Source organism: Lutzomyia longipalpis, chromosome 3 (assembly GCF_024334085.1).
Source record: "Lutzomyia longipalpis isolate SR_M1_2022 chromosome 3, ASM2433408v1".
In the NCBI taxonomy this organism is placed as follows: Eukaryota; Metazoa; Arthropoda; class Insecta; order Diptera; family Psychodidae; genus Lutzomyia; species Lutzomyia longipalpis.
In genome coordinates, this window is record NC_074709.1 from 9,897,193 (window position 1) to 9,919,775 (window position 22,583).

At 30.5% G+C, this 22,583-nt stretch overlaps 1 protein-coding gene across 1 annotated transcript in view; it reads right to left on the reverse strand.

The window, feature by feature from the left end:
• Window positions 1-5,644: 5,644 nt before the first annotated feature.
• Window positions 5,645-22,583, reverse strand: part of LOC129791832 (longitudinals lacking protein, isoforms F/I/K/T-like) — a 78,359-nt gene continuing 61,420 nt past the window's right edge. Inside the window, exons 7-11 of the transcript XR_008750746.1 lie at window positions 6,673-6,932; window positions 6,462-6,604; window positions 6,095-6,395; window positions 5,911-6,025; window positions 5,645-5,842 (exon numbers count right to left, since the gene is read on the reverse strand). The gene's annotated coding sequence lies outside the window, so the exon portion shown is untranslated. The remainder of the gene's footprint in view (window positions 5,843-5,910; window positions 6,026-6,094; window positions 6,396-6,461; window positions 6,605-6,672; window positions 6,933-22,583) is intronic.

Below are 22,583 nucleotides of genomic sequence, written 5' to 3' on the forward strand. Positions count from 1 at the left end.
CCTTCTTACGGAACTCCTTACGAACGTGTTGATAAACATTGAGCAGCTTACCTTTACACGTGGTAGTTCTTCGTGATGGTGTATAGTACACCAATGGATCCTCATTCGGGAAAACTTGTTTGATGACATTAGCCATGTGTAGGAATGCTCCTCTGTCCAGTCTGAAATTTAAGAAAAAAATCTCTCTTAAACTTTAGACATTGAATTTAATTTAAATTTTGAAAAAAATTTACTCAATATCGTAGTCTTTCTTCAAAATAGTGCCAATTACTGCATTCACGAGAAGTTTGCTCTCCGTATTTGATAGACGAGATTTGTCTTTTAATCTCGCCTGAAGAGATGGCAGCTTTACCTCAATTAATTTGATGAGATCCTAGAAGGATATTTTAATGCGATTTTATTTTATTTCTTTTTTTTGAGTTTTTTTATTTGGACAACATACCTCTTTAGTCATAAGCCAGTTATAGATTCCCGTGAGTGCCCTTTCATCTTCAAGCTGTTTTTTGCGCATGTTGTTTCCTTCTCTTCCTGGAGATAGCGGATAGGTCATGGACACGGCTAAGGGATCCTCCTCGTAGACTATCTTTGTTTGTTCTACTTCTATTTCATCTGAAAAAATGAGATTTTCCTTTATTTTTAAAGGTTTCATACAATCTAGCTTTAAAACCTTATAAATCATCTATAAATAAATGACCACAATCAAATATTATACGCTTAGTAGGTTAGACTAGAGGAGAACATGAAGATCCTTAACCACAACACAACGAAATAATTAAAATTAAAAATATTTTCAATAAATTTTACTCAAAATTTATTCGATTTAACAATTTGTTACAATATATGGAAACTTGTATATAGATAATACGAATATATTTAAAAATGTATTTATATCTTATTCTACTGCTTAAAACAAAAAATTTAAATTTAGGAAATGTCGTGAAATGTCTTTAAAATTTAGATGAAAAACTACAAAGAAATGATTTTGGAACCATATTAGCCGATTCAACAAAAATAATTGTTGATTTCTGATTGCTTAAGGTGGTTCTTTAAATTTTGAAACATTCCTTAAAAATAATAATATAAATTTCTCGCCAATTAAATTTAAACTTATTCAAAAAAAAAAAACAGATCAATATATGAAAAAAGTCTGCAAAACAATCGAGATAGATTATAAAGAGGAATAATTATAAAGATATTAACTAAAAAAAAATATTTCCAAGTCAATGTTTCAATTCGAAACATTTTTCTAAATGAAAAGACGTATTAAATTGAATCAGGGTTTTTATCAATTTCAGAGTTTATTAACATTTTGTTGAAAGCTTCAAAATGAATATGTAATGATATCTTCTTTGCCGCCATAAAAAATAATATTATTCAGAATCCTGAAAATTTTCTAAATATTTATGATTTATTTTTATTAAAAACTTCTTTTAATTCCAACATAATTTACCCCTTAATAAAAAAAATGATAATAAAGAATTTCTTAAGAAGTTGTGAAGGAAAAAAAAACTATTTTTAATGAAAGAAGAGCGTCCTTTGAAGGAAATTCGATGTGATGAATTAATTTACTTTTTTTTCTACAGATTATCATTTTGAAAATTAGCATAGCGTCTGCGTCTTCTGCGAGTTGTCGTGGATTTCTCAAGGTATCCCTGTTCTCGCAGTTTCGAACGGAATAAGTGGTAGGCATGGTAGAGCTTTCCCTTTGAGTGAGGAACAATTGAACCACACTGTGGGGTGAAATAGACAGAAGGATCCTCCTTGGGGAAGACTTCTGTTATCACTTGGCAAAGGTAGAACATTGCATTCCTTGGCAATCTAAAACAGGAAAAATTAAAAAATTTCAAAATTATCAATTTATTGAAAATGTGGGAAAAGACTATAGTTACTCTAGTCGATAGTTTTCAGATAGCACCGCTGTAATAATCAGTCTCGCGAGGTTATTTCTGTCAGCATTCGTGAGGAGCCATCGCTTTTGATACTTTTCATACAAATTCAAGTCATTCTTCTCAAGGATTTGAATCAAATACTGCAATTAAAAATTAATTTCAACTTTTAGAATAAAATTCTAATTATAGTTTTAGAAAAAAATTTCTCTGAAACCAACCTCAGCCGTAAGCAACCAGGTGTAGTCACCATCACGTTGTTGAGACATATAGACAACTTCCATTGAATCCGAATCCGAAAAGGGATCTGAAAAATAAATTAAATTTTTATTTAGAAAAAAACCTTTTTTTTAATTTTTTTCTTAATCTACGGAAAAGCAATTTAAGATTATTTGCCACTAAACTAATTCCCATTTCAAAAAGAAAAAATATCTTTATATTTATTTCATATTTTTTTTTTAGTATTTATTCAACTCAAACTTTTAGAATTACATTATACCTATAAAATTCTTATATAAAAACTATGTTAGAAAAATAAATTTTAAATGGCTATAAAAAGTCTCAATGTGCAAAAATTTCTCAAAAATTTTGTATGAGAGTTCAAAAAAAAATACATTTAAAATTCTTCGCAGAAAACATAAATCGGGATACATAAAAATGATTTTTTTAATATGTAAAAAATTCAAGGAACTTTTCTTTAATTTTATAGTCTGGACTTTCTCTTTAGGACTCCCTCATTAAATAATTTTCTTCGATAGTTGTGATAGGCATTGTAGAGTTTCCCGCCTTTCTGCTTTCCTGCCACACCTGGGAAGAAGTAAACGTAGGCCTCCTCTTCCGGGAAAACTTCAATAATGCAGTTTGTCAAGTAGAAAAAGGCCTCTCGGTCTAGCCTAAAAAAAATTAAGGAGATTTGTTAGAAAATTGTAGTTTAAGATTTAAATTAAACTACTGTCCTAAAAATAAGTGAAAAGGAGTTTATATGTTTCCGTATAGATAAACAGGATATGCGTAACCTATTAGAATTTTAAAAGAAATAAGACTAAGAAATCGCCAAAGAAAAATTTCACATTTTCTATTGAAATTAACCTAAAAAAAGCCGACAAGATTTTCTCAAAAATGTATACAATGACGTCATTATTCCTTTTTAATTTTGAATGAAAGAAAAGTAAACGATTTTGATATTAACTGGTTTTGGAATCAATAAGCAAATTGCTACGGAAACAAGAAAATTTCCGCCAGTTTTATTTTCAATTTTTTTAAAAGGAAAACCGAAAATTTTCCAAAGGAATCCTAAAATAAAGAAATATCCATTTAACCAAATTTCGACTTACTCAAGCTCACAACAAGATCCAAGAACTTCATTTATAATTAACCTTGCAATTTTGCAACGATCTGTATTGTTGAGCTCTTCACGATGTTGGTATTTGTCGTAGAGAATATAATTTTCCTTCCTTATCAATTCAATTAGTTTCTGAAAAGTAATTAAAAATTTTCCTTATTAAAAAGTTTTTAAAATAAATAAGAAAAAAAAATAGCTCACCTTTGCCGTCATGAGGAACTTAAAATCTCCAACGGATATTCTCCTCTGGAGCTCAAAAATATCAGCACTTGGGAGCTTACTTGGCAACTTGTATAGATATGTATCTGAAAGAAAGAATTGCATTCTAAAGTTAGATTAAATTTAAAGAAAAAAAAACTAAAAATTTCAAAAGAAAAATACGCAAAAGCTTCCAAAGTGCAGAATACAGAGAAAGAAAAATAATGAAAATTTTCTAAAATGTGAATTTATTTCAGTGAATATTTTTTTTTAATATTTAATAATAATAAAGATTTATCTTTAAAAACTACTACTACAAAAAAATTAAATGTAATGTCAAGGAACAAAGGGTTATAATAAAGTCTGTTTAGCTGCAAAAATACTTTCGGTAGCAAATATAGGAAAGTATTTTTTTTCTTCTTCTAACTAATCTTCTAATGTATTTATGATTAATATTTTGTTGATTTCTTTGATTAAATTCCTGCGCATTTAATAGCACAATGTTATAGGTTTTAATGTAATGTGTGTGTGTGTTTGTATTCAATGGCAATTTAGTAATCATAATCCCGTCGCTTAATAAGGCCGTGCTTCTTTAACTCCAATCGACGATTCTGGAAACGTTTGTAAAGTTTTCCACTGGTGGGCTTCTTCTTTGACGATGGGACATAGTATGTCTCTATCCGTTCATTGGGGAAAACATGCTTTATCAATGTGAAAAGGTAGATGATGGACTTTTTCCCCAGTCTACAATACAAATAGATTTTTTTTTTAAATTTTAGAGTAAAAAAATTTTTTTTTTCAAAGATTTTTCTTACTCAATTTCAACATCTTTATCCAGAAGGTGTTCAATGATCAGTCTAACCAAGAGATTTTGATCCGGATTCTCCAAATTCATTCGCAGTCTTGCTTTCTCATACAAAGCAGCCCCTTTGCGCTTTAGCATCCAAACAAATTCCTGAAATTAATTTTTAAAGATTTTCCTTTTTAAAAATTTTTATTAATTCTCTAAATACCATTAAGTAATTTGTTTTAAAGAAATAAATTTTAAAATTAGGAACAAACAAGACGTCTTAAAGTTTCAAATTTTATAACAAGATGGCGAATTTTTCACAGTGGCTGGGGCATTGAAGGACGCCATTATGACATCGTTTTAGCATAAATCTTAGCTCTTAAGTTGAAAAAAAAAATGAAAGACTAATTTTAAAACAAAAATAAGGCATAAAATGGTTAATTAATCAAAAAAAACTCATAGTCTGATTTGAAAAATCGATAAAAACATAATAATAATCATTTTACGAGAATTTAAACTTTATTGAAAAAATATTAAAAAAAAAATAGTCATTCATATTACTCTACTATTAAATGTTTTCTAAAGTAAAAATAATCCCTTTTATAGGAAAATGCAAATAGATTGAAAAAAAACGTTTTAAATAAATTAGGTACGTTTCCTAAAAAAAAACGATTTTTTTAATCTTTAGGCTCTTAAGGAGAATTTCATAAATTTTTAAAAAAAAAAACTAAAATTACATTTTGATACTGCTGCATAAGAAAGTCTGTATAAATACGTAAACTTAAAGAAAGTTTTGTTAAAATTGAATAATTTTTTTGGACTTGATAAAAGTCTTAAACTGACTAATTTTCATTATTTTTTTCTTTCAAATTTTTTGCCATTAGGGAATTTTTAAAATTCTTTTTTAAGGAAAAGCAATGGACTATGTCCGTTCATATTATATGGAACTAGACCGGAAATTAAAAAAAAATATATATATATATATATAACCTAACTTTAGCTGTGATTCTTTCTCTGTTAAAATAGAAAAGCTTTCGTCCTACCACCTAAAATACATTTAATTTTAAACTCATAAAGAAATCCCAACATTTCGGTTCCAAGACTGCCCTTCATCAGGCTTGAATTATAGTAAAAAAAATCTTTAGATTCTCACCTTAAGAGTCAACAATTTGTCAAATGGCCCGGCGAAATCATAACGAATTTTGATGGGTTGATGAATCATCATTGGATGCTTGAACAAAGGCATGTGATGGCCATAGATATTAGGTGCGTCACTTGAGTCCGAATCAATGAAAAGTGGATCTAAAAAGAAGGAGAAGAAAGTTGTACAGTTAGTTGAGAAATTGAGTGGACAGAATTGTTTTGTTAGTTTGAACAAACATTCTAAATTCAGGCACAACGATTTTCTGCATACGCCATAAGACAACATTTCGCAATGAAATATCTATTTTAACGATTTCTCTCTAAATACATTTTTCATTTTCATTTAAACAAAATTTTTTTGAAAAGAATATTGAAATATTTCTTTATATTTCTCTGAAGTTTCTTTAGGAAAGTCTTCATTGATCTATATTTCCATCTGGTTTACCAAGTTATAAAAGTCGGGGCTTCTTGCTCTTCTTAAACCTAAAACAATTAAAGAAAAAATCAGAGTTAGTTTTTTAATAATATTTTTGAGGAATTAAAATTCTTACACGTGTTATAAGGTTGGTGGAAAAGGTCCTTCTATTGCATTAAATTCAATTTTTTTTTTATTATGTGCGGACACGTCCGAATACCAAATTCACACCAATTCAATCTCGACAAGTCCTAAAGAGATAAAAAAAAAGTAAATATGATAATAAAAATAATTATTATGGACAAAAAAATTCTTCTAACATTTTAATTTGAAAAATAGCCATCCATCCTGAATTCCTATCGAGTTTTCTTCTTGTTCTTACGAGCTTTTGCCTTAGCTTTCGGTTTTGCTTTCGGCTTGACTTTTGCCTTTTGAACTTGCTTTCCTTTTCCTGTAGTTTTTTCGGGTTTCCCAAGAACACGCAGTCTGTGGTATGTAAAGTAGAGCTTTCCAGTGGGGAGCTGATCATTTTTTGATGGTACATAGTAGTCACTCACTGTCTCCGAGGGGAAAACTTCCTTGATCACTTTAATCAAGTGAAGGAATGCAAACGTTCCCAGCCTAAAAAATTAACGTATTCGCTCTACAAATCCATATACGAAAGATTAAAAAAAATTGCTTTCTTACTTAATATTTTTCCTCAAGCCCAACAAATGATCTACAATTGCCAATGACAGCATTAATTGTTCATTTACATCCAGCTTCTCTTTTCCCGTTGCCTTCTTGTGCAGGACCTCGTATTGTTGGTTTTTTAGCAATTCCCAGAGAGTCTGCAAAAAAAAATTCAGATTGTTTTAGAAAAGTTTTCAGATAGATTCAAAGGGTAAGGGCAGCTAACTTGAGCAGTAAAGGTCCAGTTGAATTTTGATTGGGAACTTAGTGTCCCAGCGCGCTTTCTTATTTCATCCTTTAGGCTCTCTTCATCCGTCTGTGGTGCTACTTTTACTGCTCTATCGTGACGATCACGACGGAATTTGCTCTCAATCAAAATAGGTGATCCACGATCATCTTCACTGCTTCCATCTGTTTCTGGTTTGTACGTTGGATCACAATCTGAATCACTCTGTGGCTCAGTCTTGATTGTATCTAAAGGAGATTCTTTAAAAAAATATATAAATATTTATCAAAATCTTTCTTTTTTTTTGTAAAAAGTATGTTAAAAAATAAAAGAATTTCTATGTAGATTGAAAAAATAAATAAACACAAATAATTCATTGAATTCAAAAAGAACTTTAAAAAATAAAAGGAAGAAATATATGCATATTTTGAACAGGAAAGGAATGTATTTATTTCATTTCTATTATAGATTCCAAAAAGTAATAAGCTACATAGTATTAAAGTTTTTTCACAAAATGATATTTTAATCTTTTGCATGTATTATCTTTGCTCCAAATTAATTTTTTTTTGAATTATTCCAGATAATTAAAAATAAAAAAATAATACACAAAACCAAAATTCATTAAGGCATAATTAAGACTTGAGGGCATAGAAAATTATTCAATGTTATTATTCAAATTCCTTCAGACTTTCATCGTTTCATTTCTATTTCTGTTTCTGTTTTTTTTTTATTTTTTATTTAATTTCGGTTATAATTTAAAAAAGAAAAGTAACAAACATAATCCAACATGTTTTTTTTTAAGTTAAGAAGTGACTTTAGCAACTAATTCTTTGCTATTACAGCAGAGGTAAAGTCTTCTAATCTAATAATTTCTAATGCCTAATATCTAACATTTTAGTCATAGTTTAAGAATCACACGCAGAACACTCATCTATATCTAAAAATTTCTATTGAGATTTCTTCTTATTTTTCGTGGATTTTGCCTTGGACGTTCCCTTAGGTTTTGCATATCGGGTTTTCTTGTATTTTCTGTCTCCAATGGTTTTTCCCGGGTACCTCCAAAAACGCAATCTGTGGTATGTTACGTAGAGTGACCCAGTGGCGGGGCGACCATTATTCCATGGTTCAAAGTAGTATTCCTCCTTCTCCAATGGAAAAACTTCCAAAATAGCACGGCAAATTTGAAGGAAAGCATATTTTCCCACCCTAAAATACAGTTTAAAAAAATTAATAAATAAACCGCCAAAGAGAAAAAAAAGGGAAGTATATTTTCTTTCTTACTGTATATCCTTATCCAATCCAAGCAAATATCCAATAATCATTTTGGACAACTCCAAACGATCTTGCTTTGACAACATTTCTCGTGTAATTGCTTTCTTGTACAGTTTTTCATGTTTTAAATTAAGCAATTTCCAAAGATCCTACAAATAAATATTAAAAATTAAATTTAGGAATAAAAAAAAAGGGAAATAAAAATATTTATTTGGCATTACTTGGGTATTAAAAAGCCATTCGAGATTTCCTTGAGAGTTGAAATGAAGCTTTTTAATATCGCATCGCCGCAATTCCTCCACATCTACATCTTCATCATCATCATCATTAATTTGGACAATTTGAAGTAAATTTTCCTGCAGAATTACATCGTGTTCTCCATTAAATTCCAAATCACCAAGTGGATCTACAAAAAAAATTAATAAAAAGCTTGTTGAAGTGATTTGAAAAATTCTAAGAAAATATAGAGCATCAAAAATATTTAAATGATCTAATTAGAAACATATGACATCATTGAATATCGTAGTGTTGGGTAACACTTTAAATTTAAAACAATTTCATAAAAAAAATGAAATAAGAAAAAAAATAGATAGTTAAGTAAATAACAAAATTCTATATAAAAAGGAATCACTTCTTAATGAATTTTATCTCAAATAATTACTGAGAATTTTAATTCTTGTGCATAAACTTTATTGTAAATTTTTGTTAAATAAAATTAAACTTCACATACTTCTTGTTCTATTTATTTTAATTTGTTCGAGACGATGGCTTAGTGGACTTGATAATCCCTTTTTTAAGAAGAACCCAACGATAATTTCTATAAGTATCTAGGAGTCTTCCTGTTGAATGTATCCTTTTCCGAGTTGGTACAAAATAGTATTTCTCATTTTCCAATGGAAAAACTTCCTTGATAGCACGGCAGATTTGTAGAAAACCATATTTTCCAATCCTAAAATATAATTTCAATCAAGTAAAACCAACAAAGTTTAAAAAAAATGTGTTTTTCTTACTTGATGTCCTTGAACAATCCCATCAAACTTTTGATTATCATTTGACAAAGCTTCTTTCGATCACAATCATTGAGAGCCTTATTTTTACAAGCTTTCCTGTGGAGTTCATTCTCATTTCGCAACAAGTCTCTGAGATGCTGGAAAAGAAGGAAATCAATTTTTATTTTATTTTTTTTTTTTTTGTATTAAATGATTATCCATGAAATTATTTCAAACTTTAGCATTGAAGAGCCAATCGAGATCTCCTTGCGTATCAAATTGAAGTTTTTTGATTTTCTGAAGGCGCAACTTATTAACAGCTGCGTCGTCGTCTCCTCCATCGACTCCAACAGATTCGCTTTCATTAGTTCCAACAATGATTTCGTCATCATCTTCAACTTCAAATTCATCGTCAAATTCCACTGAGGATTCCCTCTTAAAATATCTGCTCTGAGGATTCTCGTCTTCGTCCGAAGATTCATGGAGAGGATCTACGTGAGATTAATGAATGCAAAAAAGTAATAAATAAATTGTCTGATTAAAAAACAAAAATAAATTTAAAAAATGGAGATATTTTGAAAATTTTGTAAAAATCATTTAAAAGAAAGATGTAAAATATGTGAAAATACTTTTTTTTATTCATACGCACATATTATTTACTTTTTTTTGATAATAATATATTATTTTATTTAATGAATCATTGTTATATTATAAAATTAAATATTTATTATAATTAATTGTTCTTATAATTCTAATTTTATCATTTCTTTATTTTATTTATTCCTCGCATACTTTAGGAGTTTAAGAAACAAATAAGTTGCACCCAAGAAATTGAAATTTCACAGAAATAAAATTCGCTGGTAAACTCTTAACTAGGTTTAAATAAAATATTTTTTTATTCTTAATGGTTAGACATGTCTAACATTAGGTTTATTGCACGATAAAAAAAATAAATTCTTCCTTTTTGAGATTTTTTGAGATCATTAGAACTCAAAATAAAAATTCATACAGATTTTTCATTTTGCACTTCAGATTGATTTTTCTGAACTTTAATTTTTTTCCCGAAGGCTTTTCTAGGACAAAAACTTCTAATCACATATATTTATCTTCCAACTCTTTCAAGAATATCCTGCAGTCCCCCAAAATGAATAAACTTCTTTACTGATGCAATTATTTGGCATAATTTTTGGAATAATATATGCAAAAACTGACTTGTTTTCACCCTCAAACGCATCAAATAAGGTCAATTGTTGCAATTTTATATTTGCATTTTTTTTTAGATACTTTGTATATTTTTTCCAAAAGTAGGATGAAAAATCCTTAGCCCAGTTATGATCAGGAACAAGGGGTGTTTATCTGGCGAATATTTTGGTTTTTTAAGCGAATCATTTGACTTTACATGAATTCCTTTTGCTAAAAACCGAACAACTCAAAACCGAATAAAAATCCAAAAACGTTTTTAGGACTTTTGGTTTGAATTTCCTTGGCAAATTATGCGAATATTAGCGAATAATTCAAATTATATATTCCGAAGAACCGAATAATTTCGTCCAGATAAAATTGCTTGCTCAGGAATGTTTTTTGAAATTATCGCAAATCTTATATGTATTTAAAATTGTCTAGAAAAGTCAGTTTTTAACCAAAATTCCTTAAATGTCGCACAAAAAGTTCTCAGCATTTGATTTTTATGAAAATAAAAACTTTTTATGCTATTTTCATGAAGTAAAATTAAGTTTTAAAAAAATTCCAAGTAGTACATATAGTAGGTACAAGAGGAGGGATATATCAGGGCTAATAATACTTAATGTACATATATAGTTAAGTTAGTTTATTTTACACACGTCTTCTTAATAATTACACTCTTGTCTCGAATTATTACGTCCTTTAATATCGGATTGAGTAAAGGACCTAATATTACGAGACAGTAGTACTACCTACATATACATATATGTATCTATGAAAATAGGGGAGAGCGGGGTTAAAAAAGTCACCTAAGGGTTTAGAAAAAGCTCAAAATATCATATTTTTCAAACAGATAAAGTGGAATGCATAGCTCATTTATTTAGGAAATTTATTGCCCTATAACTCTTTCTCAGATCATTTTGCTCTATCTAGCTAGGAAATATGATATTTTAGGCTTTTTTCAAACCCTTAAGTGACTTTATTAGCCCCGCCCTCCCCTATATATAAATTAAAAACTACCACATGATGCATGCGTTTTTTTTATGTTTTATGTATTTATTATAATATTCATTAGTTCGGATTAGAAAATTATTCTGCCAAAATCCGCGACCCCTTTTTACCATATTTAACCATTCTCCAGTATATTCTACAAAAATTTCTACTTTGGATTCAATTTAATACTTCTTTGTGTAGCTTCAGTGAAAATTCTGAGGTAGTCTCCTTGCAGCAGATACCTCAAGAAGACCGCACTTGTTGGCTGTGTAGCGGTAGTGCTGGTAGCTGTTGTACAACTTCCCTTTGCACATTTTTCCATCACCCGATGGGGTGTAGTATGTTTCCGGATCTTCTTGCGGAAATACATCAATGATGACATTGCACAAATGAATCAGAGCATCTCTCCCGAGTCTAGAAAAAAGAAGGTTCTCTTTGAAAAATTTACTTTCAATTTTAGGAAGAAAAAAAACTCACTTCAGTTTACAATTCGTTGAGAGAATTGATGAAATTATTGTTCTGGATAATTTACTTTGATCGCAATTTGTGAGAGGTTCACGATTTTTGGCCTTTTGGTACAGGACCATTGCATTTTTGCGAAGTAACTCCAAAACTTCCTGCACAGAAAAGAGAGAGAGAGAAAGTTCGTTAGGAATAGATGAAAAATTTTAAGGTTTAGTAAGAAAAAAACTAACTTGTGGTGTAATGAGCCAATCGAATGAAGATTTGAGAGTGGAAAGTCTTTCCATGTAGAGTCTTCGAGAGCTTTCACGGAAATGTCTGAATTGTCTCATTAAATCAGAACCTGAAAAGAATCTCACAATTAGTAAATCTGTTAATAAAAAAAAAATAAAACCCAAAATGAGAAATAGAAATATTTACACCGGACGGATATTTTCTACTTAAATAAATGATAAATTTTTTTAAATAAATAAATAAAAAATATTAGAAAAAAAATCATAAAAATTAGTTTGTAAGTAGGGGAAGGATCCTACAAGTAGGAGAATCGTACAGAGAAGGGGCAAATAGAAATACATTGAAGATTTGCGATTAAATCTGAAATCCACATTTATTTAAGCTTTATTATTTGATCATTAGATCATGGTTAAGTACACACAATAATATATTTTATGTTAATTCCAAAATCCACATTACAGAGTTAGTTATAGGGTGATTAATAAGAGAGATTATTAAGGGGTGGGGGTGGTTAATAAGTTAGTGTGCTGGATTAGATGTGCACAAAAAGCCAATTTATTTGTGCTCATGCTTAAGCTGCTTCTTTGCATTATTGCAAAATTGCGCATTGACGTGCCGACGCAAATTGCTGAGAATGTTGGTCTTGTAGCCGCACATGTAGCTGCAGTAGTACTTTGGTGGTACACCACATTCATTCTTGAGATGGCACACGAGGCTGTTGCGCCACTTGTAGTTGCGATTGCAGTTGAGACAAACCCACGGTTTGTCCTGCCCCGAAACATACCGAATGGCATCCCTGAATCTGCCCTCATCTTTCATCTCCATCGTGCGCTTCTCCTGCTTCACCGGGGCAACTGCACGCTTCTCTTCCTTCACCGCAGCCCGTCGACCCTTGTCAACCTTCCCCGCGGCAGCACCCTTCACTGGCAGGAAGGACGATGCTCGCCACATAAGTCGCGACGGCATACCCTTGCTCTGGGTAGCCGCACCAAATCTCCCCGCAGGGGCTTTACGCATTCGTGAAGGAGTTTTAGTAATGTTAGTCATGTGAGGTTCTATTTTTAACTTTATCATGCGACCACCACCACCTAGAGATGCTAAGGAGAAGAAAGAAAACAAAGAGAAAAGAAATTATGTTAGTATGGGATTTAATTATTTAAAAAAAAATTAGCCACAAACTATTGGAATCATTCACTCAAAAAAAAAAGTAAAACATAAACGGAAAACGATCTGAAAATAAAAAAGAAAAGAAAAACATAAAAAAGTATGATTACATAACAAATAAGCAATAAATTTCACAATTTTTTTCAAAGTTTTTTTTCTTTCTATTACACATTTCCTTTAATTTTTCCACAAGAGAGGTATACAAACATAGTTTTTTCTCCTCTATTAAAAATAACTCATCAATAAATATATAATTTATCCCTGAAAGAAGTCTCACCTTTTCTTTATTTCTCTCTCTAAAAAAACCAGAGATAATTCTACTGAAAGGAAAAGAAGTTTAAGCCTAAATACTAAATATTGAGACAATCTCGTATATATTTTCATGATAATTATTTGTTTTTTCTTTACATGGAGAAAAATGGTGTTTAATTTCACAGAAAAAATAAATTTTCTTTGTACAAAACTCGTGACTAGTTTGGCTCTAAAAATAGCTCTGTACTTGATGTCCTGTAGTGGAAGATGGTCAAGAGACTTTGTATTTGCTAGAGATAGTATTTAATACAGACACCCGATTCCAAATGCCTCTTGAGGTGTGTACTCTGTGAAAATGCTTTTCCGCACATCATACAACGGAATTTCTTCTGTCCACCACATTCGTATCTGAAAGAAAATAAAATAAGTTAATTAGAATGGAAAGAGAAATTTTTCCCAAATGAAAAAAGAAATTGAAAATTTAAAGAATGGTCTGACTTGATGTAAGCTCTAACTTATGGGAATTCTTTTGTAAATCTTTATGAAATAAAGTTGAAATAAAATTTTAAAAATATGCCCTACGCCAGAAAATTTAAATCATTCAAAATGTAGAATTTTCTAATACATATTATGCTCACACGAAAAGCAGAAGAAAAAAATGAAAAATATTATTTATTATTCAATTTTAAAAAAAGTTATTGGCAAAAGCTTTTTTTTGCAGTGAAATGGAAAATTTTTACTTTTCCTCCGGTCTGCGTCGGAAATGAAATCTCAGTTCAGAATTAAACGCGCAATTCTGCCAGAGCTTTCGGCACAAGACAGTGCCTTCCTCAGTGGATCATGTGCATACAATTTCTGAACATCGTCAAATAGTTTCTTGCAGAAGGCATACTAACATGGAGAGGGCAACAGCGTAGTTGAAAAATTGTCGTCCAGCAGAGACTTCAACATTTCATGTCGGCTTTTTTTTGCTTTTTTGAATAAATTTCTTAGTGTGAAAGGTTTAAAATCGTTTCGATTATGACTTCTAAACATGTTTAGATTCCGTAAGACGGGGTGTTTTGGGATTTATTTTTAGAGGTATTTTTAAGGCTAATTTTTAAAAAATACTGATTGGATTTCAAGGGCAACCTTAGCTAAAATTTTCCGGGGAGTCCGACAACGGCCACAATTTTCATCCCCCTTCAACCCCACCCCCCAAAAATTAGGTTTTTTTTTTGTTGAGAAAATTCGTTCAAGAATAGGCTTTTGGAGTTTCTAATGAAAGCCCTTGAAATCCTAAACCAATTTTAAGTCTCCTTAAGCAAAGTATAGACTTGGTTTAAGCTTGGTTTATGTCTGGTTTACGTCTGGTTTCAAGCTTTTTATGTGTGGTATCAAATGAAAGAAATCTTAATTTCTTTAAATTCTAAATCAATTTTAGATAAATATACATAAAAAATTAGATCTGGTTTATCTTTGGTTTAAAGTTTTTTTTTAAGTGGGATGTTAAATGAAATCTCTATTGATTTCCTTAATTTCTATCTGTCTGATAGAAGTTTTCTTCTCAATTAACTTTTTCTTCATCTTTTTGCAAATCTCTTTTTTCAATTAACCTGTAAATCCTCAAAATTGGTCTCAATTTTAAATTTCTTTTATTTAGCTGTTGAAAAGTTCCTTTACTGTACACAGACTTAAAGAAGTATGGTTGTAAACTTCCAGTTGCTCAAAAAAATGAATTTAAAACTTAAAAACAACTCCTTAATTTCTAGGACAATTCTAAGATATAGCGAAAACCAAATGATTTTAAGAGCTCTCTATTGAGCTATAGCTGAGTATATAAACTAAAATTAATTACCCAAAACAATGATTTCGATTTGCAATGATTTCAATTTTTTTTTTTCAAAAGAATATAGGTTTTTGTTTTGCTGACGTTTCGATTTTGATAGAACCTTCTTCAGGCCTTTTGACAATAAATTCTGCTGCGTATATTAAGCAAAATTAATTACTCAAAACGTCGCAGATTAGCGTTGAAATGATTTCGTTTTTACAAACGGATAAAGAGGTTTGTGAGATGACGTTTCGATTTCAATAGAACCTTCTTCAGGCCTTATGACAATAAATATTTCAAATACGAAAGAAACTCGTCTAAAGCATCATAAAAAATCTGGCAAAAAACTCACCTAATATGCCTCTGAAGTGAACTCGGTTCTTTGTAACTCTTCCCACAATTTTGCCTTGGACATTCATATCGTCCATTTGCATTTCTTAATTTTGAGAGATCAGAAAATTTGAGATTGTACCACATATCCCAAATATCTCGCTGACCAACACAGTTATCACCGTCTGGAAGTAAATTCAAAGAAAAATCTCCATTAGTATGGATAGAAAAACAAATCACGTAAAAAGAATCATTTAAAAAAAAAGAACCGAAGAAAAAAAATTCCAAAAGAAAATTATATCAAATAAGTGCTCAGTTAGTAAATTGTGATATAATATTTTTTTCTTTATTTCTATTTACACGAATTTTCTTCTTTTTTTCTTTGTTAACTAATTTATCTACTCTTTAGTTTTTCCTACAAAGGTTTTTCTTGTTTAGTTTAGTTTTTTGGGATATTTTTAATGTTCAGAAGATTATTTTAAATCATCAAACTTGAATTTTGCATCTCAGACTGAGAAATTTCCTCCGTCGGGCCTCAAATATTTCTCTAGAATAAAGAGAGAAAAAAAACAGTGAAGGGAGGTGAGTTTTGGTGAGATAGAGAGAGAGAAATAAGTCTTACCAGAAGATGGAAAAACTCTAACTTACCTCAGTTTTTGAAGGGAAAATGTGAAACGAAAAATTAAAAAATTAGGAAATATGGATTTCCTTTCGTTTCGTGGTACTTTGGCGCGATTTCTTTTTTAGTATTTTCTTCGACGCCTCTGAGGTCTCATGTGGGTCCTAATGTGATCCTTCATTGTGTCGGACCTGCGATTAACGTAGGGACAGAAGGGACAGCCCAGCTTTTCGCGTGATGATGCCGTGTAGACGCATTCACAGCGCTGATGGCGACTCAGGCTTGTTTTGAATTTGTATGATTTTTGGCAGAATTCACACTGATGCCGTGACCCGTCCGGCATCACCTGCGGCATCGTACTCCGGTCCACCTTGTAGTCCTGGTAGTATTCGTCGTAGTAGTAACCTGCAATGGTATCAAATGGCCAAAGAAGAAAGCCAAGCATTAGTAAAAAAGAAAAAAAGAAATCCGCGTGCGAGAAAAAATCTCTTCAAAGGCGCTTTGTTAGTTTGTTAAGAAAAGCTCTTTTGGTTTTTTTTTGGTTTCTACTTAAAAAGACATCATCATATAATATTATTTAAATTTCACAAATTTAATTTACATGGCGAAAGTGGAAATCCCCCATTGCCTCAATGAAAGACTACACACAATTTCCAATAAATCTAATACATGAGAGATGAGAAAAATCTTCAAATTTAGATGATTTGTTGCTTCATGATATCTCTGTGAAAGGTTGTTATGTGGCGGTGCATGTTGAAGAATTTGGTGGTTTTGTACGTGCATCCAATAAAGGGGCACGAATGTAAATTTTTTGGTGGTTGCTCATGGCATTCGCGCCTCTTGTGCTGAATCAGTGTGCTAAAGCTCTGGCAAGCTTTGAAGCAACACTGGCAGTACCAAATGCCATCAAATGCCTTCTCCTCTTCATCCTCATCCACGGACCATTCCTTATCATCTGCAACGAAAGGGAAAAACAAAGGAAAATCAAGTCAATAAACATTTAGAAAATCCCCTCAAATCCTACATTTTTTCTTCATCTATACTCCACTAAATAAAGAGACCTCACAATTTCAATCAATAAATCTTATTATTCTTTTCATTTTTTTGTACATTTTAGATAATTCTTTTTTCTTCTTTGACTTCCCTAAGACAACAAGGTAGTTTCAGTTCCATTTTGAACTTCACATAAAACCATAACTAAACGATGTGTGTTAGTGATAACAGATATTACATATCAAACCCACGATGCAATTGCAATGTCCCATAATTTGCAATTTCGAGATTATATTTTAAAGAGCCTCCTCGTGTAAACTCACTACAGTTCGATTAAATATTGCAGAAACCTGAAAAGTAAAATTAAAAATTAGTTTCTTGAATTAAAACAAAAAAAAATCATTAGATACTACACCAAATTTCCTAAGCCTGGGACATGTTTGGTGGTTAAAGATTTGAAGGTGATTTGTGCAGAGAGGACTCTTCAAATTTATTTTTAAAATAATTTTAGCTGAGCTATTGGTTTCATTTTGTACCTTTAACGCCTACAAACCTAGCTTGTGAAAGAAAATTTCATTTTGTTGATAAATCTCTGAGAAAAAATTAAGAAATTTCACGGAAAATTGGTAGAAATGGCACGAGTTAAGTCCAAAGCTTTACCATCAAAATGTAAAGGTTACAGAAAGACGTTCCCAAGTAGGTATCATTTGTCAGTTACATCCGGAAGATGCTGCATATAAAGCAAGTGGGAATGTTCACTAGTTAGACAGACTTAAGATTCCTTAAGAAAGACTTAAGTTTTCTTAAAATTCTTAAAGATTACTTAAGATTCTTTAATTATTCTTACGAATGTCTTAAGTTTTCTTAAGGTTCCTTGAGAAAAAAAACTTAAAATTTCTTAGGAAAAATTTAAGATTCTTAAGTTTTTTAAAGGGAAACTAAAGATTTCTCAAATAAATCGAGCAAAATGGATATTTTTGATGATTTTTACAAATTTCGATGCCCGAAAGCGATCAGAAAAATCAGCGAACAATATGAATTTAACCTAATTCAGCTTAACTGAAGAAACCTTAAGTTTTGCTTTAAAAAAACTTAAAAATCTTCAATTGTTCTATGAGATCTTAAGTTTTTTCTTAAGGAATCTTAAGAAATCTTAATAAAATTTAAGACATCTTAAAGAAAACTTAAAGAATATTAAGAAAATTTAAGACTTTCTTAAGAAAACTTAAGTCTGTCTCAATAGTGAATTTCACCTACAGTCAGCTGTTAAGCTCTTCATTCTTGAACAACTTGGCCAATGAACCATCAGTGAAGCTAAGAAGGCCAATGCTTTTTACACCGTAACGCCCCTTAATTTCAAGTAAAAGACTTTCATTTCATTATTTTTTTTAATAATTTGGTTTTTAGAATATTTCTAATAAGAGAAGAATTTCTTTTCTCTCAATGCATTTGTGGGTCAAATGTGATTTGATTAGAAGGAAATTGTTAAAAATAAATAAAATAAAAAGAAATTATAGATAGGTAGGGGAGAGCGGGGTTAAAAAAGTCACTTAAGGGTTTAGAAAAAGCTCAAAATATCATATTTCCCAAATGGATAAAGCGAAATGTATAGCTCATTTCTTTAGGAAATTTACTGCCCTACAACTCTTTCTCAGATCATTTTGTTCTATCTAGCTTGGAAATATTATATTTTTGGCTTTTTCCAAACCCTTAAGTGACTTTATTAGCCCCGCCCTCCCCTACTGAAAATAATTAAAAATTTGCTTAAAAAAAAACTACAAAAAGTGACCAAAAGCTCTTGAAAAATTCAGAAAAATAAACTCTTAATTCAATTGAATAATTTTTTTTATAGTTTATTAAAAATCTTTTAAAAGGTTTGATTTTTTGTATTATTTGCAAATTACAAAAAATCATCCTTAATGATAATGCCCAATTTGTGTTAAAATTATTATTTTATTAATTAATTATTATTATTTTTTTTTAATTGCTAAATTTTAATGTTCTTTCCTCTCAAAACTTGGAAAGTAAAAAAAGGGTGTGGTTTTTGCGTTTTTCGGAAACTCTTTCTTACTTTTGAAAGATTTAAAAAAAATAATTTTTTGATCTTACATGATCTTTTTTCTTAAGGATTTTTATCTAATAAGTTCATGAAATGAACAACAATGAGTAAACTCCTTTTGTGATTTTTTTTCAATCTTTTTTTTTTAATTTCTTTTAACGCAAAATCTATCTGTCTTTTCTCTAGTATTAAATTAAAAAATATAATACATTAATTGATTTTAATCAATGAAAATCGATGTTTTTTTTCAAATCTTTTTTAACATCTTTTTGATCTTTCTTTTCAATAGATGAAAAAAGATTTTTTATTGTGAATTTTAGTTTACTTTTTATTAGGGAATTTGGTGCAAAAGAATGTTAAAAATTTAAAGAAAAAACTCACCTTTTCCTCCCAGAATTCCTTCAGCTAGGAAATTCCTTCGAATTTGCCATCAAAATGAGTCCTCATGTGAACACTGAGCTTATCCCTTCGACGATTCGCGTAGTTGCAGAAAGGACAGTAGAGCATCTCGGCGAATCTCGTCATGGGGCAATCATACTTCTGATGTCGCTTTAAACTTGAATTAACTCTGTAGATCTTCCCACAGTAGTCACACCGAAATGACGATCCGGATGTACCTGTGGATGAAACAGAGATACAGCAAATTAGTTTTAAACACAAAAAACGATGGCGTAATGATGCAAATTGCGAATCACTTTTAGTTTTATTTTTTTTTTATCTTTTCTGTTAGTACCAGAGCGCGATAAAACCTGAAAGGAGACTCCAAAAGAAAATAAAATGTTAGTCATTGTTTTACATTGAAAGTGTATGTTGGAAAGGGATGCTGTAGAAGGGAAAATGTGTTAAAATATCCCACCTGTGATCTTTCTGTACAGGGTGCACCAGAACAGAGACTGAGAAGAAAAGATCAAGAGTGAAAAGACCAAAAGAAATGTCTCTCTTTTTCTTACATTTTACTTTACAATGTTATACAGCAATTTTATTCACTTAAGTGATCTTTCTTTCTTATTTTTTTTTGGATAATTTATTACAGATGGTTGCTGGAGGTTTTCTTCGTCTCCCTTAATCCTCTCAGGAGGATCAGTCGCTTTTGAGGGGTTTGGTTGAGTGGGTGGTGTAATGCCTCTTGAGATGGTATTTCCTCTTGAAGTACTTCTGGCACTGATTGCACTGGAATTTGCGTTCTGAACCACAATCAAGCCGCACATGGCGACTCATTGTGGCGTAGGTGTGGTAAGCTCGGCCACAGCCATTGGAACAGGGGAAGAAGCCCGGCATCCAAAAGTCGCTCGAAGAATCTGCATTGGCATTCATCATGAAATAGAGGAAAAATACCAAGAAAAAAAATATTCATCATTAGTACGTGCATTGAGTCACTAAAGTGATCGAGCGGTGTGTGCTAAAAGATTTTTATTAAAGTTAATTTTCAAAACGAAAAAAAATACCTTTGCTGAATAAAACAAAAATAAAGAGGCAAAAATTTTGAAGAAAAAAAATCAAATAATAAAAATTTAAAAATTGATTAAACATGCAGTAAAAAGGAAATTAATGAATATTTGAGTACAAAAGAGTGACTGTTTTACAATTTATTCCTTAATTTACATTCAGTTCATACGGCAATACAATAATCTCTTTCTCTGTATATCGTTTTTGATTGATTTTCATTTAATATAGTCTTGGTTAATAAATCTAATTCGCTTTCAGTTAAAAATACGATTTTTTTCTTTCTAAATACTTTAAGAGTAAAATGATGTTAGCACTGTGAGAGAAGGGTAATTTTTAAAGGAATTTTACGAGGTATTTTTTTTAAATTATTCAGTTGAATCTTGTGCCGAAATAAATTTCCTTAATTTATTTAGAAAGTTGTTGTTTTTAAAATTTTCCTTAACAGCTTTTTTTTGGAAAATTGAAAAGAAAATATTCAAACATAATTTTATTTTCTTAACATATTTCTTGAAAAAAAAACGTTGAACAAAGAGATCATTATTTATCGATTAAGAAGAAAAGAAATAAAAAAAAAACATATTTTGTTGATTAATTAGATTGAATTCCGAAATCAAATTAAAATTTTAATCAAAACTTCGATGTTGAATGAAAAATATTATACAAGATCTTTCTTAAAAACAAATTAATTTTCTAAATAATTTGTTTTCATTCAAATCAAATATTTTTCTTAAAAAGTCATAATTAACAGCAGAAAAATTAATTAATAATTATTTAATTATAAAAATAAAATTACACAATTTTATCTCTTTGAAGATTGTTTGTTTTGATTTATATAAAAGAAATACATTTTTCTCAGAAAATAAAGGAGTCTAGTCATTTTAGTGTAGTCCCAATTTAAAAAAAAACTCATGTCACACCCCCAGTGTAATTTAAGGGGGTCTCCTTTGAGAGCTGGTGAAATTAAATGTTTTTATTTTTCTTGGGGTTCTTCTTAGATTTGGTTTTCCGGTGTTAGCCACATTTAAAGACTTATTATTGAAGAGTAAGAAAATTACTTTCCACCATCTTAGGTGTGACGCCATCTTGTGATTTTCAACGATACTGTTTCAAAGCACAAAAGTAAGTTTTTCTCAGGATCTACTGGATGGATTTTGATGGGATAAATAGAAAATGAAAAAGGAAATATCAATGCACAATTTGTAGGAACAGAATTTTGAATTTCCATTCTGGAACTGATAAAAGTGGAAAAACGTCAAAAATATCTGAATAAATATCACATTTTTCCATTTTTCTCAGCCCCAGAATGGAAATTCAAAATTCTGTTCCTACAAATTCTGCATTGATATTTCCTCTTTCATTTGCTTTTTATCGCATCAAAATCCATCCGGTAGAACCTGAGAAAAACCTACTTTTGTGTTTTAGGGTAGTTCTGTGAAAAAGTCGAAAAATCACAAGATGGCGTCGCATCTAAGATGGCGAAAAGCGATTTTTTTTACTCTTCAAAAATTAGGCTTCAAACGTAACTAAATGTTTTTTTTTTTATGTTTTTTTTTACAAATCTTTTCAGATATATTTGCCAGTTAATTCCAGTGATCAATAGAAAGTCTTTTTAACTCTTCTTCAGCTTATTCTTCTAGATTAATTATCTTCAAATAAGACAATGGCATGATCAAGCGTTCATAGACTCCTTCCATCTGCAGACCTTCAATTTTCATTAAATAATCGACTTTGAACAAATACCCAAAAAAAAAAATTAATGGAAACACTTTTTGGCACAAAATTCCCCTGATGTAGTAGATGTGAAAAGAAATGCGTTTAAAATTGAGAACAAACCACAAAGTATATGCAAAATATGAACAATCTTTGGCCATATTGAGTTGTTTCACAAATTTCAGCATCATCCCTAGGACATTTTGCTAGGATGGAGACGCTTCATGTGCTGCTTTAGATTCCATTTCCTCCGGAATCTCCTTAGACAGATTGAGCAGAAGATTTTCTTCTCAACACCACATTCGTGATTCATGTGACGCAACATAATGCTGCGCGTTGAGTAGCTACGGCCACATTTGCGGCACGTATAGTTATCGCCCATTCGTACAACTCTCT